At 39.4% G+C, this 15567-nt stretch overlaps 1 pseudogene across 1 annotated transcript; it reads left to right on the top strand.

Annotated features, from left to right (window-relative positions):
• Nucleotides 1-151: 151 nt before the first annotated feature.
• On the top strand, nucleotides 152-9467 carry LOC309494137 (putative E3 ubiquitin-protein ligase HERC4; annotated as a pseudogene). The gene is made up of 23 exons (XR_014211766.1): nucleotides 152-691; nucleotides 772-848; nucleotides 969-1190; nucleotides 1313-1404; nucleotides 1500-1630; nucleotides 1792-1914; nucleotides 2017-2087; nucleotides 2171-2277; nucleotides 2606-2665; nucleotides 2748-2853; nucleotides 2944-3130; nucleotides 3212-3375; nucleotides 3462-3536; nucleotides 3626-3721; nucleotides 3846-3914; nucleotides 7214-7363; nucleotides 7451-7591; nucleotides 7703-7869; nucleotides 7960-8023; nucleotides 8105-8163; nucleotides 8273-8456; nucleotides 8535-8634; nucleotides 8752-9467. The product of XR_014211766.1 is annotated as a putative E3 ubiquitin-protein ligase HERC4 (transcript).
• Nucleotides 9468-15567: the final 6100 nt, after the last annotated feature.

Here is a 15567-nt window from a genome sequence, read left to right on the forward strand (position 1 = left end):
TTAGTCGGTGGGGTTCAATCAGTTGATTGGCCAGATTTATGTGATTGACAAGGATCTAAGCCAATGATTTAGGAGAAACAGTAGTTTGGCACGGAATCATGTAAAAGAGCGAACTGTTTTAAAATTATTCACACACCGCCAATATGTTTATCTCAACTTGAGCGCACACAGACAGACCTAGCGTGTATATGTGTTATATATTTATGTATCGACATGTAGATCTTGATGTAGGAGATCTATGATGTCGTACAGAATCGATTCGTCACCATTAATTTTCGTTGCATGAAAATAGATTGAATGTTGACTTTTGTGAGTTATTATATTTTGTCAAACAACTTCTTTTGTGCCTCCGTGGAAGAAATGAAGTTATACTGGTTTCGGACAACACGAGAGAAAAATAAACAGAATATTATTTTTTGGTTTCGTTTTCCAATAAACTTTCGTCATCCCTCAACTATTTTGTTTTCTTTGTTGTCCATTGAGCCAATCATTCAGTTGAAAACATATGATTCCCAAAAAGTTTCACTTTAGTGGGAAGTCGAACAGGTTTCGTTTAGGCTGAAACCAGCGCGTTTGCCAGAGAGGGACTTGCGTTTGCTTTCCGTTTAATATGAGAGTAGTTCAGTCGGCGAAGCTTTCATCCGGTTCACATTATGGACAAATCTGATGCAGGGGTGACTACTGTGAGCCGGTATGTTTATGTAGGCAAACCAGTATAAATTACCATGAATGATAATAACAACAACCTGACAGATTGTCTTTTCTCTGCAGTCCTCTTAAAGGTCTGGAAAACAGGCAGGTGATTCAGATCGCGTGTGGAGACCAGCATTCAATGGCACTAACCAAAGGTATTCACAACCATTTCATCTAAAAGCTGATGTTTTGTTTTAATCTTTTGACTTCTTATGATTGACATGACTTGATTGGCATTTAAGAGTGGATATACAGAGCTGTTGTTGGTCTTTCAGATGGTCAGCTGTTCGTATGGGGTGATAACACTCACGGTCAGCTGGGTTTGGAGAAAGAACAGCCCAGCTCTCTGACAGCTCAACCCGTGAAGAGTCTGTGTGGGATCCCACTGGCTCAGATCAGCGCTGGAGGAGACCACAGCTTTGTGTTGTCTCTCTCTGGAGTCGTGTTCGGATGGGGAAAGAACTCTGCAGGACAGCTGGGCCTCGGAGACACTACAGGTCTGAATGTTTCATCATGTTACTAAACCAGTCATATAAAAGCATATATAAATGCACTACATTTGTGCAATACTGTCAAACCTATATTAAAGAATGATGAATTTATTGTTTTTCCACCACAGACAGACACGTCCCAACGGTTGTAAATGGTCTGAACCGAAAGAAAACTGTGTCCATCTCATGTGGAGGGGAACACACTGCGACTCTATCAAAGGTAGTGTTTTGTAATATTTTATATATCCATATTATATACCATATTTAGCATACAATAAACTGGACAGATAATGTAATTAATTGTTTGTGTTTCAGGGCGGCACAGTATTCACATTTGGATCAGGAGGTTTTGGCCAGCTTGGGCACAACTCATTTCAAGACGAACATCATCCGCGGGTGGTTGCTGAACTTTGGGGATCTAAAGTGTTACAGGTCACATGTGGGAGGTAAACTAGACTTTTCATAAGCAATCAGTGTTTCAGTGCAGTAGTGCAGATTTATTTATGCACACTGAACCTTCTTTTTCTCTCATGCAGCACATAATGATAATTCCTTTTAAAGTTTTTGTATGGTTCAGTTCAGTAAATCATTCTCTTCTTGAATAAAGACGTCACACACTCAGTCGAATCGTCAAAGCTGATCTATTCATTTGGATGTGGGATGCAAGGGATGCTGGGAAATGGAGAAATTATCAAGCAGTCTGTGCCTTTCCCTGTGGATCTGTCAAATGGTAAATAAAAAATGATCTTTTAACTGTAGGTTATTTTGTTATAAATATTGTTTTACTCATTATGTTGCTCTGAACTGTAAATAAAATGTTTGTTGCACACAGAATGTGATCATGAATATACATTTGAAAAACTCATCGCTGGGGACAATCATTCCTTTTCCTTGTTTTTCAAAGTAAGACAGGCAGTTTTCATTCATAAATATAAAATTATTGCTGCACTGTGATTACTTATATTTTACTTTTCTGTATTTTTTAGGAGCTTGAAAGTAAGCCAGAATCCAGTGACCAAGGGGTTTTGACATTAAATGACAGAATGATTGACCGATGGGTGTCTGGAAGTGATAAATGGCCAACAATAAAGAAGTGAGTGTTTTCCTTAGCTTCTGTTCACATGATTTCTCATGATATTGCTAAAACAAATTCAGTGTACAGCATTTGTGTATGCTCTTAAATTATTGTGAAAATGCATGTGGAGATGTGTGTCGTGACCTTAATGCATTTGTCCTTCTTTTTAAACTCGCTATTAAATAGCAGAAAAATCAGATAGTATTGATTTTATATAATGTTTAAACAATTTAGTATGTGAATCTTAGGATTCTTACTTTTTAATTAAAATATGTTGTGGCCTAATAATGTAATTGAGCATTAGTGCATATAAATGAACTAAAAAGTATTGGTTTGTTGTTTACAGGGAAATAAACACAGTGTTCTCCTCTGCTGCTTCTCTGAATGGAAGTTTCCTCAAAACAAGGTAAAATTAGGTAGTCTTATCTAGTCATTTCTGTGCCTAAAATCACTCCTTCCATCACAGATTTTATGTTCTGTCCTTGTAGTTGTGATGAACATTATCAGACTTCTGTGGAGCATTGTGGATTGGATTTTGATCTGGTTAAAACATCCTTTGCAAAGTTATTAGAGAATAAAGGGTTGATATCAGAGGTAATGATGAATCCAATGTTTATAAAAAAAAAATTCATTACATTTTAAACTGCATGAGTGAGATGCAGTTCATGGTTTTCCGTACCTCAGGTAGTGAAGGTAGTTCAACAGAAACTGCTGCCGGATCTGAATCCAAATCCAGCTGGTGTGGAAGCTCTGAGACTTTACCTTCTCCTCCCTGAGCTCATCAGAGGACTCCAGAAACAAAGACCTGAACTCACTGAAGCACTGGCCTCCAAAATCCTTCAGTTGAATCTAGATGCTCGCAAGGTGTTAGGTAAAGCTGGAGGACCATTTCAATCTTTGTGTTTTTTGGCCATGTTGTATTTATCTAAGTATTTGTATGATATATTCTCAGTGACGTACTGGTCCAAACTGCCCAACGATTGGCTCAAAGGCTTGGTGAAGTTGTTTCAGAAAGAATGTGCTGAGCTGATTGACCAGATTTCTCGCGGTGAAACCGAGCATGACTTTATTAGACGCCTGCAGAACTTTTTGCAAGTCCTTCAGATGCTCTATAAGGTGCCTTTTTTAAACATTTGATCTCAAGATGAAATTTAACCTTATCATTGTATAATAATTGTTTATACTTCGTCTCTGTTGTGAAGGTATGTTGCACTACCCACAATGACATCATAAACAGTGATTTCATCATTCATGAGATCAACGATCTCCTAGATACGGTGAGAACCAAAGCAATAGATAAAAAAATATATATTTTTGGACAACAAACCAAAATACCAGAAATTTCTCTTTTTCTTAACATCAATAGCTGCAAGCCACCATGGCAGACCTGTGTGGGAAGATTTTTAGCTTTTGTTTCACAGAAGATTTCCATGATGTGGTGAAATTGAAAGATTACTACTTTGTGAGTATTGAAGGCTTGTGTCATGATACATACAAATATTTCAATGAGATTTGCATGACATTTTTAATGTTCTGTGTTCAATAACTAACAAATCTTAAAGTACTTCCATGGATTTTTCTTTCAGGGAATTATTGATATATTGGTCAAGTTCCCTTTTGCAGCGGACACCGTATCTAAACAGAGAATGTTTAGTGTAAGTCAGAGATGGATGTACATATGCCATACATACAGTAATGCAAAATAATTAATTTTTAAGCAACAGTTACCCTCAAACCTGTATGATATTCTTTTTTATGTGGGACACAAAGTACACTCTTAGGTGCCGTTTACACCTGGTATTATAATAAAAAAAATGTTTACCCGCCCATAGACCCTCCCCTCGAAGAAATCAGGACAGAAGTGGTTGAAAGAGGACAAAAGAGACAGATTAAAACACCAGGTGTAAACGGGAATGTGTCTCCCTCGTCTTGTGATTCGATTGACCAAAACACATCTTAATACCAGGTGTAAACAGGGCCTTGTTGCTGTTCGAAAGCTTTCAACCACATGAGCATCTTCACTATGAAAGTATTCCGGTCGAATGCGTTGTCAACTCTGGAAGTGGTCGAAAGTGGACAAGCGCAAAATGTTTTAGACCCCGTTTAGACCTGTAAACGTTCTCCAAATATTCAGTGTCGGTTCTTGGAATGTAAAAAATACCCAGTTTTCTTGGCATTAGAGGAACGTGTTTTAGAAGGTATGATGTTCCTCAAACGTTCTTTCAAGATTAACAATTCAACATTCTAGGAACATTGATCTGTAACATTCCAAGAACATAAAAATGTCCAGTTTCCTAAATGTTAATAGAATGTTATTTGAAGGTTAGAATGAGTTTGCTGAAACATTCTTTCAATCATTCAAACACCTGCTGTGAACAAGCACTGAAAGAAAGAGAAATAAAAACACAAACAACAATTTTCGTCAGTCAAAGCCTTAGATGAAATCAACTGGGCCCTATCTTGCATCCAGCGCAATTTACTTTGTACTATGACGCATGTATGATTCCTATTTTGCACCCGACGCACAGCGGACTTTTCCCTCCACAGACGCACGTCTGTAAATTAGGGAATGAACTTGCGCTCCCGGGGGCGGTTCAGCAAAAAGAGGCGGCATGTTCCGGTGCAAACGTTCCCTGGTGCTATTTTGTAGGTCCAGAAAACAATTCCGCCACAGACCAGGAAAAACCTAGTCTAAACGCATTATTCAGATGCTATTTTAAGGGCGCATGCTTGGCCATAATGTATTGTGTGCACAACACGCATACACTTTGCTTCTCTCATCTACACAGACGCAGCAGTTGCCATTTTTGCAAACCATACATAATTACAAGAAAAAATATTCCACACGAGGGAAATCATTGAGGTGTCCATGAAGATGTGAAAAAATAGGCACAAATCTAGCTTACACATTTACCCAAATTATTATATGCCTGTTTAACCAAAGCTAATTTGGGTGGGTTTCTCCCATCCCCATACAATGTCACTTCTCTGACTTTTACGGCCCTGACGAGAACGACTGTGAACCGCTCCTGGTGTGCACCTGGCAAATCCGCCATGGAACAAACGCGCCTGCTCTTAAAGGGAATGTGAGATGTCGCTCTGATTGGTTTATTTCACGTTACGCCCAAACCACACCTATGAATAATGAAGCTACTTCAGAACAACCTATTTTAGATTTGCGTCCGTTTGCGTGCATTTTAGGATTGCGAGATCCGCCCACGAAGTTACTTGTGTTTCGCGCTTGATACTTGCGTTTCAGATCGTTAAAATAGGGCCCTAAATCTCTCAAGATCTCAGCAGAGGAGGATTAAACAACTCCACAAACAGCATTACCAGCTTCACTTATTATTACTAACCGGATTGACATTATTTCTGTCAGACGTCTACAGATGTTCTTATTGAAAACTAACAGAGGTTTTAAATGTTAATGAATGTTTGTTTCATCTTAGCTTTCACACAGTTTTGGATAATCTTACACAAATCACTTCAGTGTTACAAATGCTGTTTATCAAATCGGTTGACTTTATTACTTAATGCTCAAAAAACTGTTTCAATTCTAAAAATACGCAAAACTACAGAAAAAGCAGTTGATTAAAACACTTTAAGGGAGTCACTTGACCATTTCAGCAGCCATGTTGATCTGCTTTATCAATGCAGAAATGTTTTCTGAAAACACCTGCAATGATTCTTTAGGGTCTTCGTGTAAAGTTTGTAACATACTTTGGTTAAAATTCCTCAATGGTTGTGTAAAACAACACACTTTTTATCACAGATCACAGCGACCCGTTTCGGTGCATGTCTCTTTAAATGATAATGAGCAACTGCTCACCCCACCCCTCTCTTCCAGGGGGGGTGTCCACACAAGACACGTAAAGTGCTGCCTTGGCGGACAGTATACAAATGGCTGTGGGAGGAAATATGCTAATACAGGACGGTCCGTCAGCGGTTGTGAGCGGAGCATGAGCAATATGACATCATATTGCTCAGAAAATCCAAACGGCTTGATTATTGAGAGTGTTTAGACTTTTTGAGGATAAAAAAAAGGAGTGAATGGATTTTTTTCATTGTATAGTGGTTGTGTCCACACACTGCAAAGACACGTTTATATGCAAACACCATATAAAAGTGAATTTTGCATCCGATAACCCCTTTAACAAGCGTCAAGGGTCAAGAGCCCAACTAAAGTAAACACGGATCACCATGACGGTAACGTCAAATTAAACAATTATTCATCAACATCTAGACCTCTGTTCTCAATAAGAACGTCTGTGGACGTCTGACAGAAATATAGTCAATCCGGTTAGTAATAAGTGAAGCTGGTAATGCTGTTTGTGGAGTTGTTTAATCCTCCTCTGCTGAGATCTTGAGAGATTTAATGTTTTATCTTCAGTTGATTTCATCTAAGGCTGTGGCTGAAGAAAGTTGTAGTTTGTGTTCTTATTTCTTACTTCTTTCTAGTTTACACCTGTATTTAGCGTCGTCCACTTGTGATCCAATCGCCCAAAAACGCATCTTAATACCAGATGTAAACTGGGCCTTAGAAAAAAAGGTTCAATGGGGTTCAATTTTAAAGAACCCTTTATGCCAAGAAGGTTTTATAAGGAGAAATGATTACAATTATTGCATAATACTCTCATGTTATATCATTTTTTCAGGAGATAAAGTATTTTTACAAGCTGTTTGATTCATAACATATATGGGAGCCTGTAAAAGGTTCTAAATATGAAGCGCCTGACGGAACCCTTAAAGGTTCTGTATAGAAACTTTTCTTCTAATGCCAGGGACACACTTAATGACTAGCTGGTTACCAGCATTATTCAGAATAGGCTTGTGTTCTGCAGAGGAAAGAAAGTCATACAAGTTTGGAATCACACAAGTGTGAGTAAATGATGACAGAATTTACATTTTTTGGTGAACTACCCCTTTAAAGCTAACATAATTTTACTCTTCTTAGTGCTTGCAGGCTGAGTGCCTAGGGAGATTTCCTGACCGAGAGATGCTCATGTTAAATGGCAACGTGTTGCGTGTAAACAGGGACTCACTGTTGACAGACACGCTAAAGTATCTCAAACAAAACACCCACTCATTTTTAAATCTATTAGAGGTAAAAGAATTACAGAATTGAAATCAAGAATTGAAATGTCTGATATTGCATTTTACCTTTACAATGATGAAAACGTCTCCTGTATAGGTGGTGTTCATCGGGGAGAATGGAATAGATTGGAGGGGCTTATCAGCAGAATTCTTCTCCCTCCTTTCCAAGTCTCTTCTCAAATGGGAGAAAAAGGTGCTGGAGGTCCATGAGAATTCATTGGTTTGGTTCAATCCTGATGTAAGCTCTACACCAAACACTCCTTACTCCTAGATTGGTATCTAAGTGTATTGGTATTATGTGGTCTTCCCCATATATCTCATATGTGCTACGATGCTTGTGTCTTTTCAGCACACGCAATGTAATAAGGATTTTTACTATATTGGCGTTATCTGTGGAATGGCGCTGTACAACCATCATTGCATAAACATTGACTTCCCTCTGGCCTTGTTCAAGAAGCTCCTCCAGCTGAGTCCCACTCTGAATGATCTGGAGGAACTGTGCCCTGTGGAGGCCAGGTAAACCATTCGATTTTACACATTGTTATTTCCCCAGTGCTTTTACAGAGCTGATCATGGTTTAATTGTATTTTATAAATCCCACATTAGAAGTTTGAAAAGCCTTCTCGAGGAAGATGAGGACGTCGTGGATATACTCTTTTTGGATTTCACAGTAATACAGTCTATATTCATTTGTATAAAAGTGTACACAGCTGTTGTTTAAATGCTTACAGGAGCCATTTACCTCTTTCAGGTCAAAGGGCAAGAGCTCATTCCAAACGGAGGTCAAATTCCAGTGACCAAAGTTAATAGGTAGTGTACCACTTGTTTAACTAACCTCATCCTTCCCTCGCACTTTTTAACATCTATCTATCCATCAATCTATCCATCTATCAAGCTTGTTTGTTCATTTTTTTTGCAGACAGAAGTACGTGGACTTGTATGTGGACTTTGTTTTCAACAAGTCTGTGAAGAATCAGTTCAAGCATTTTTCAAGAGGTTTCTCTGAGGGCTGCCCGCTCGCTATCTGGAGCATGTTCCACCCTGAAGAACTGCAGGAGCTTCTCCACGGCTCCCCTAAATATGAATGGCTGGAGCTTCACCAGGTAAATGTATTAGCAGAACTTGCAAATTTTTTAAAAGAATTTAACAAGTATTTAAGACTTTATCTGCTCTGTCTTCAGTCTGCTTCCTATGAAAGATGTTCTGCCTCTGATGAGCTTATCAAGAACTTCTGGACTGTTTTCTTTGAGTTCTCTGAAGAGAACAAGAAGAAATTTCTGAGTAAGCTTAAACATTAATTTTTATTTTTTTAAATTTATGCATCTACAACATCATATGGACATTTAAGGATTGTTATTTTTATTGCCTCACATCCTCGCTCCACCTATTTTTCTTCAGTGTTCTTGTATGGAACGGACCGTGCACCTGTGGGAGGTTTCTCAAAGCGTCCTCTTAAGATTCATCAGTCAGACGGTCCTGATCCAGATCACCGTTTGCCAGAGGCTCAGACCTGTTTTGACAGATTAATTATTCCCAAATACAGCAGTATCAACACACTTCGCAAAAAGCTAGTACATGCAATCCACTTTTGTGAGGTTTTTGGACGAGAATGAACATCCATCGATGTTCCAAACCTCCAAGGTTCCCAACCTCAAAATATACAAAACCAAGTAAAACGTGTAAAGTAAAAGTAAAATCTGTAAAAGTAAAATCTGTTTTTAGAAAAATTACATGAACTATGTGATTCTCACCCTGAACTTATTTCAGTCACAAGTTTGAAATATAGATGCAGCACAGCTCAGTCAATTTAAATATTTATCTTAAAACTGTAAGTACAGTAATTGTAAATAAACAGTATAGATGTCAGAACTACATTATAGATATTGTTTTTTATATATATTTTTAAATGACCTTTCATTGTTCATGCTTTACAGATGGGAGAATAACTGAACTAAGGCATTTTGTCATTTTTATTATCATATATAATATGATGCATTGATGCATGTATTCTGGTATGTCACCTCATAACCGTATTGTATGTCCTGTTATTTGGTGGTTCTTCAAACATATTTAAATGCTTAAATAAATAAAAAGACATGTTGTTGTAAATACAATTTCATTATATTTTTCTTATTGCAGTTTTTCTTAATTACTTTGACTCAATTCTCGAATTAGATTTTTCACCCCCTCAAAACAAAAAGCTTAGATTTCTGAACAACAATCTGTTTCTTGTTCAGATCAGATTTGAATTCCTCATTAATAGAAGCAAATTGCATGTTTTGGCACAGGTATGCAAAAGTGTCAGTCTCAACGAAAAAGAGGAAAAAACATGACATTTGAATATGTCAAATATAAATATGAAAATAATTTGAATTATTTTATTAAACAAAAATTATTTAGTCTACATCGTCATGTTCTGCTCACAAACATCAATTTGGCTCTGTTGCATGTATACCTCAAGCAAAAATCACCAAATGCAACATAAACAGTTAGCTATCCTAAAACACAGATCCCAAAGCCCATCTCCTGAAGGAAATCAGCACAAACGTGAGTTTTTCTTGTAGCCGGATGCATTTTCGTGACAGCCGACCTTTGTCAGGCTAACTTTGGGAATGAGTTTACCATAGCGGATGCTTGGCGGAAGCATGATGGGCTCATCAATGTGGTTGTCCCAGATCCTAAAGGAGTCCCAGGTAGTCGGACGGCCACTGCTGTCTGGATCAAAGAGATGATGGAGTGTGTAGAGAACGTCCCTGGTCTTCCTGATGGGCGCTGGTCAGGCCGAGGGCGGCCCTGCTGCAGACACGGGACCCGCTGAGCGAGGCATATCGCATGAGAAGAGCCACTGACATACTCTGTGGCTGGACACCACACTTATGGAATACGTGGGAAGAGTCTGAAACAAAATTAATGACTTACCTCAGGGCTTGTTTATCCCTAGATTAACATACTATCCGAAATGCAGCACGTACCTTTCAGCTGTGTGTCAGAACTTGGCAAGATGCCAACACAGACAGCACTTTTTAGGCACAGTCCATGATTTCCAAAAAAAGCTATAGTTAGGCAGCTCAATGGGTTTTGAAACATAGCCTTTGTTTTAAAACTAAATAGCATGTTTACAGCCCCTCCCACTTAAAAGCCCTTTATGAGTAATATTAAATCGAGGACCGTGACGTCGCCCGGTATGGCGCAGCCGGGGCCCCACCCTGGAGCCAGGCCCGGGGTTGGGGCTCGTATGCAAGCGCCTGGTGGAGCGGCGTGGGGCCGCCTTCCCGTGGGCTCACCAACTACCGTAAGGGGCCGTTGCTGAGAGGATCGGGCAGCAGTCGAAGGCGGGGGCCTCGACAACCCGATCCCTGGACACTGAAACTAGCTCTAGGGACGTGGAACGTCACCTCGCTGGCGGGGAAGGAGCCTGAGATTGTGCGCGAGGTTGAGAGGTTCCGACTAGAGATAGTTGGGATCACCTCTACGCACGGCTTGGGCTCTGGAGCCACACTCCTTGAGAGAGGATGGACTCTTCACCACTCTGGAGTTGCCCATGGTGAGAGGCGGCGGGCTGGTGTGGGTTTGCTTATAGACCCCCAGCTCAGCCGCCATGTGTTGGAGTTTACCCCGGTGAACGAGAGGGTCGTTTCCCTGCGCCCACGGGTCGGGGATAGGTCTCTCACTGTCGTGTGTGCCTACGGGCCAAACAGCAGTGCAGAGTACCCGGCCTTCTTGGAGTGTCTGGGAGGGGTGCTGGAAAGTGCTCCGACGGGGGACTCCGTCGTTCTACTGGGGGACTTCAACGCCCACGTGGGCAACGACAGTGACACCTGGAGGGGTGTAATTGGGAGGAACGGCCCCCCTGATCTGTTCAGTTATTGGAATTCTGTGCTAGTTACAGTTTGTCCATAACGAACACCATGTTCAAGCATAAGGGTGTCCATCAGTGCACGTGGCACCAGGACACCCTGGGCCATAGGTCGATGATCGACTTTGTGGTCGTTTCATCTGACCTGCGGCCGTATGTCTTGGACACTCGGGTAAAGAGAGGGGCCGAGCTGTCAACTGATCTGGTGGTGAGTTGGATCCGATGGCGGGGGAGGAAGCTGGGGAGGAAGCTGGACAGACTCGGCAGACCCAAGCGTACTGTAAGGGTCTGCTGGGAACGTTTGGCCGAGTCTCCTGTCAGAGAGATCTTCAACTCCCACCTCCGGCGGAGCTTCGACCGGATCCCGAGGGAGGCTGGAGATATTGAGTCAGAGTGGACCATGTTCTCCACCTCCATTGTCGAAGCGGCCGCTCAGAGCTGTGGCCGTAAGGTCTCCGGTGCCTGTCGAGGCGGCAATCCTGAACCCAGTGGTGGACACCGGAAGTAAAGGATGCCGTCAAGCTGAAGAAGGAGTCCTATCGGGCCTGGTTGGCTTGTGGGACTCCTGAGGCAGCTGACGGGTACCGGCAGGCCAAGCGAACTGCAGCCCGGGTGGTTGTGGAGGCAAAAACTCGGGCCTGGGAGGAGTTCGGTGAGGCCATGGAGAAGGACTATCGGCTGGCCTCAAAGAGATTCTGGCAAACCGCCTTCAGTGAGCTACGAGCTTTTCTTTCTGTCAGGCAGAATAAGAGTCAGTACGAGTGCGGCACTGACAAATGCACTTGTCAGAAATGTAATGTCTGAAACCACCACTCACTGTTAACTACGCACAATATTTGAAGCAGAAATATGTTGCTGGTCGATTTGTGCTGCTGCTACTTGCAAGCAACCCCATTAATATGAGCCACAGTAGCCTACTTGAAAGCTTTTTACTATTCCTGCCAAACTTCCATGGTGACAGTTAGAGTTTAGCCTACTACATTAAATCCACCGTGAATGTTTCTGATTTGTGGACGTAATCATGGCACAATGTTTCTCCTGGTTTCCACGGCAGCGCTGTTTGATCTAATAGAGATCTACGGGTAATAACAGAGAAATTTGAATGCTTCTTACTAGATCTCACAGCGATGTTATTATTTCTGTGGCAAATTCACATGCTTTCTTTACTGTATCTTTGTGTAGTAGCCTAACAGTGTCGCTTGATCAAGATCGGCTCGTGCTGCACTGACATTGGTCCAAATTGATAAACGGTCAGTGAAGCAGAAGCACAAATGATTAGCGCATGATTGAGAGTTTGCCATTTGATGTTGGGCAGCCAGCACGACACCAGCGCGACTGCTATCAAAATTTTGGCCGGCAGGACCGAACTGAAAGCCAATAACAGTTCAATACGAATATATAATTATAATTTATTTCTGTGATCAAAGCTGAATTTTCAGCATCATTACTCCAGTCTTCAGTGTCACATGATCTTTCAGAAATCATTCTAATATGATATATGCATAATGCTCAAAAAGCATTCATTGTTATTATCAATGTTGAAAACAGTTATTTACATTTTTTAGGATTCTTTGATGAATAGAAAGATCTTTTTTTTTTTTTTTGTAGAAAGCCTTTCTTTGAAGTGAATTTTCGTTTTGTATAAATTGTATCTTAATTTTATTCAATGTTTTATAAACCAGTTGCCTGGATTTAATAAATAAGGCAGATAATATAATCAAGGAGGCGCCGGCGCGATTGCATTGCTCATGAACTGAAGAACTGAAGCTCGTCTCGACGTGCAGATTGTAAATATTTTAAATAACTGAATGATTTTATTGTGTTTTAATGTTATATGAAATGTTACCATTAGTTATTTTCTCATTTTATGTCATTATCATGAAAAAAAGCAAAGAAAATGAAAGATTACAATTCAGGCTATTTATAGAACGTGCTCGGTGGGCGACTCAGAGACTCCATGCGGGCTACCACCAGGTGCCCGTGGGCACCATGTTGGAGACCACAGTATACATTTCTTGGAGTATTTAAATTAAAAAAATGGATGTAAGGAGATGGGTACAACCGCCCAGATCAGCCGAACTAATTAAAGCGATCAATGGGATGAGTGGTGTCGCAGCTTGATCACCCTCACTCCAATCTTACTAAGCGCGCGGCGGGTATATGGCAGACACGACCTGTGTTTCTCTTCGACGGTAACTGGATATTAAAGCTGCGATTTTTCACGTTGGATATACTCGCATGATCAAATATAAATGTGTTAAACACGATAAGAACACAAATTCTACGTTTATTCGTTAAAACAGTCGGTATTTCCCACAATGCTTCGCTGCTTTGCAGCTGCTATTGGCGTACGTCACGATTACTAAGCGCTGATATTGGCGTACCTACGATTATTAAGTATGTAAGGCGAAAGGAACGGAACAGTTAAATTAACAATAAATTAACATTGTGAGTTACATTTTATAAACAATATTTGTCAATATTGTTTGTTTTCCCTCTATTTCGCTGACGAGAATTTCAAAATAAAGCCATAGCAGAGTCTCAATGCAACAGACAGCGATGATTTTTGCAAAGATGGATTTTTATTTAATGATTTAAATTTGACTGGTAACAGTGGTATTGTGTAATTATTCTAATAGAATTGAGTCTTTTCTCTCTGTTTTGCTTGCGTCATCATAATCAGTATTGTTATTATTATTATTTTTTTATTTATTTTTTTTTCTCTTGTCACAGTGTATTCTTAACCTGAATTAGCACTGTTCATAGAGAACACTGTTCATTGCAACACCAATAGGTATTTATATCATGTAACACAAAATAAAGGTTTTTTTCTTCATGATAAAGGATATAATCTTAGTTTCGTTTTTATTTTGTTACCATTAGATCTGCGGACATCACTGGGTTTTAATTTGAGGTATAAAAACCTGGCGATACCACATAAATTCATATAACATAAATTGCCTGTCATTTTCTTAATTTCTAAGTTAATAAAGTGTATGTTAAATGAATAAATGTAGTGTAAATGTAGTAATGAAACAAACTAGCATTCAAAAGTATGGGGTCAGTAGTTTTTCAAAACAAATTAATACTTTCATTCAACAAGGAAGCATTAAATTGATCAAAATTGACAGTAAAGACTTTAACATTGTTGCAAAAAAAAAATCTATTTAAAAAATCTATATGAATATGAACTTTCTGTTCAAAGAATCCTTAAAAAAATTATCACAGTTTCCCCAAAAATATTAAGCAGCACAACTGATTTCAACATTGATAATAATAAGAAGAAGAAGAAGAAGAAGAACAATAATAATTGTTTCTTGAGCAGCAAGTCAGCATATCAGAATGATTTCTGAAGGATCATGTGACACTGAAGACTGGAGTAATGATGCTGAAAATGTATCTTTGCATCACAGGGAGAAAAAAAAAAACTTTTAATATTATGTCCAAATAGAAACTGTTATTTAAAATTGTAATAATATATCACAATACTGTTGTTTATACTGTATTTTTGATCAAATAAATGCAGGCTGGGCGAGCATAAGAGACTTATTTCAAAAACATTTAAAAATCCAACTGACCCCAAACTTTTGAACGTTAGTGTATAAAATAGTCTAGAGGGCTACATACTCACACACACACACACACACACACACACACACACACACACACACACACACACACACACACACACACACACACACACACACACACACACACACTCTCTCTCTCTCTCTCTCTCTCTCTCTCTCTCACACACACACACACCTTTCAAGTTTTGAAAAACACAACAACAAACAGTAATCTTTGAACGGTGAACAAAATAATGTTTTGGTCATCATATTAAAAATAACATTTAAATATATGATCATATTTGAGTTTTGAAGTGCTAGAAAATATATGTGATGTAGGCCTATATGACAGATTATTTTAGCATGATGTATTTCCCATTGATAAATACAGTGCAAATAGTTGTCTCTTTGGATAAAAGGGAAGTGGAAATAAAAATCAATAATAGGCTGAACTGTACCATGATAATATTTCCGTAACATTTAGTCTACCACTCTCGTCTTTTATTTACATCAAAAGGCAGGTAGGCGTGTGTGACATAGGCTATAGGCTATAAATAATTTTGAAAATTGAATAGAAACAAAATGTATATTTATGAATGTAAGCATGTGTAGCCTACTCAGTTCACATGAAAAGAAAGAGACAGAAAAGAGAGAAGCTAGAATCAGTGAACGTACATTAATACTGACAAAATTACCAGGTTTGGGATTAATTAAAATCATGTCGGTTGAAGAGCACGGCATACCTTTAAAATGTTATTAGTTTTATTATAAAACTAATACAATTTCATT

Source organism: Leuciscus leuciscus (genome assembly GCF_965113295.1).
Source record: "Leuciscus leuciscus genome assembly, chromosome: 3".
NCBI lineage: Eukaryota > Metazoa > Chordata > Actinopteri > Cypriniformes > Leuciscidae > Leuciscus > Leuciscus leuciscus.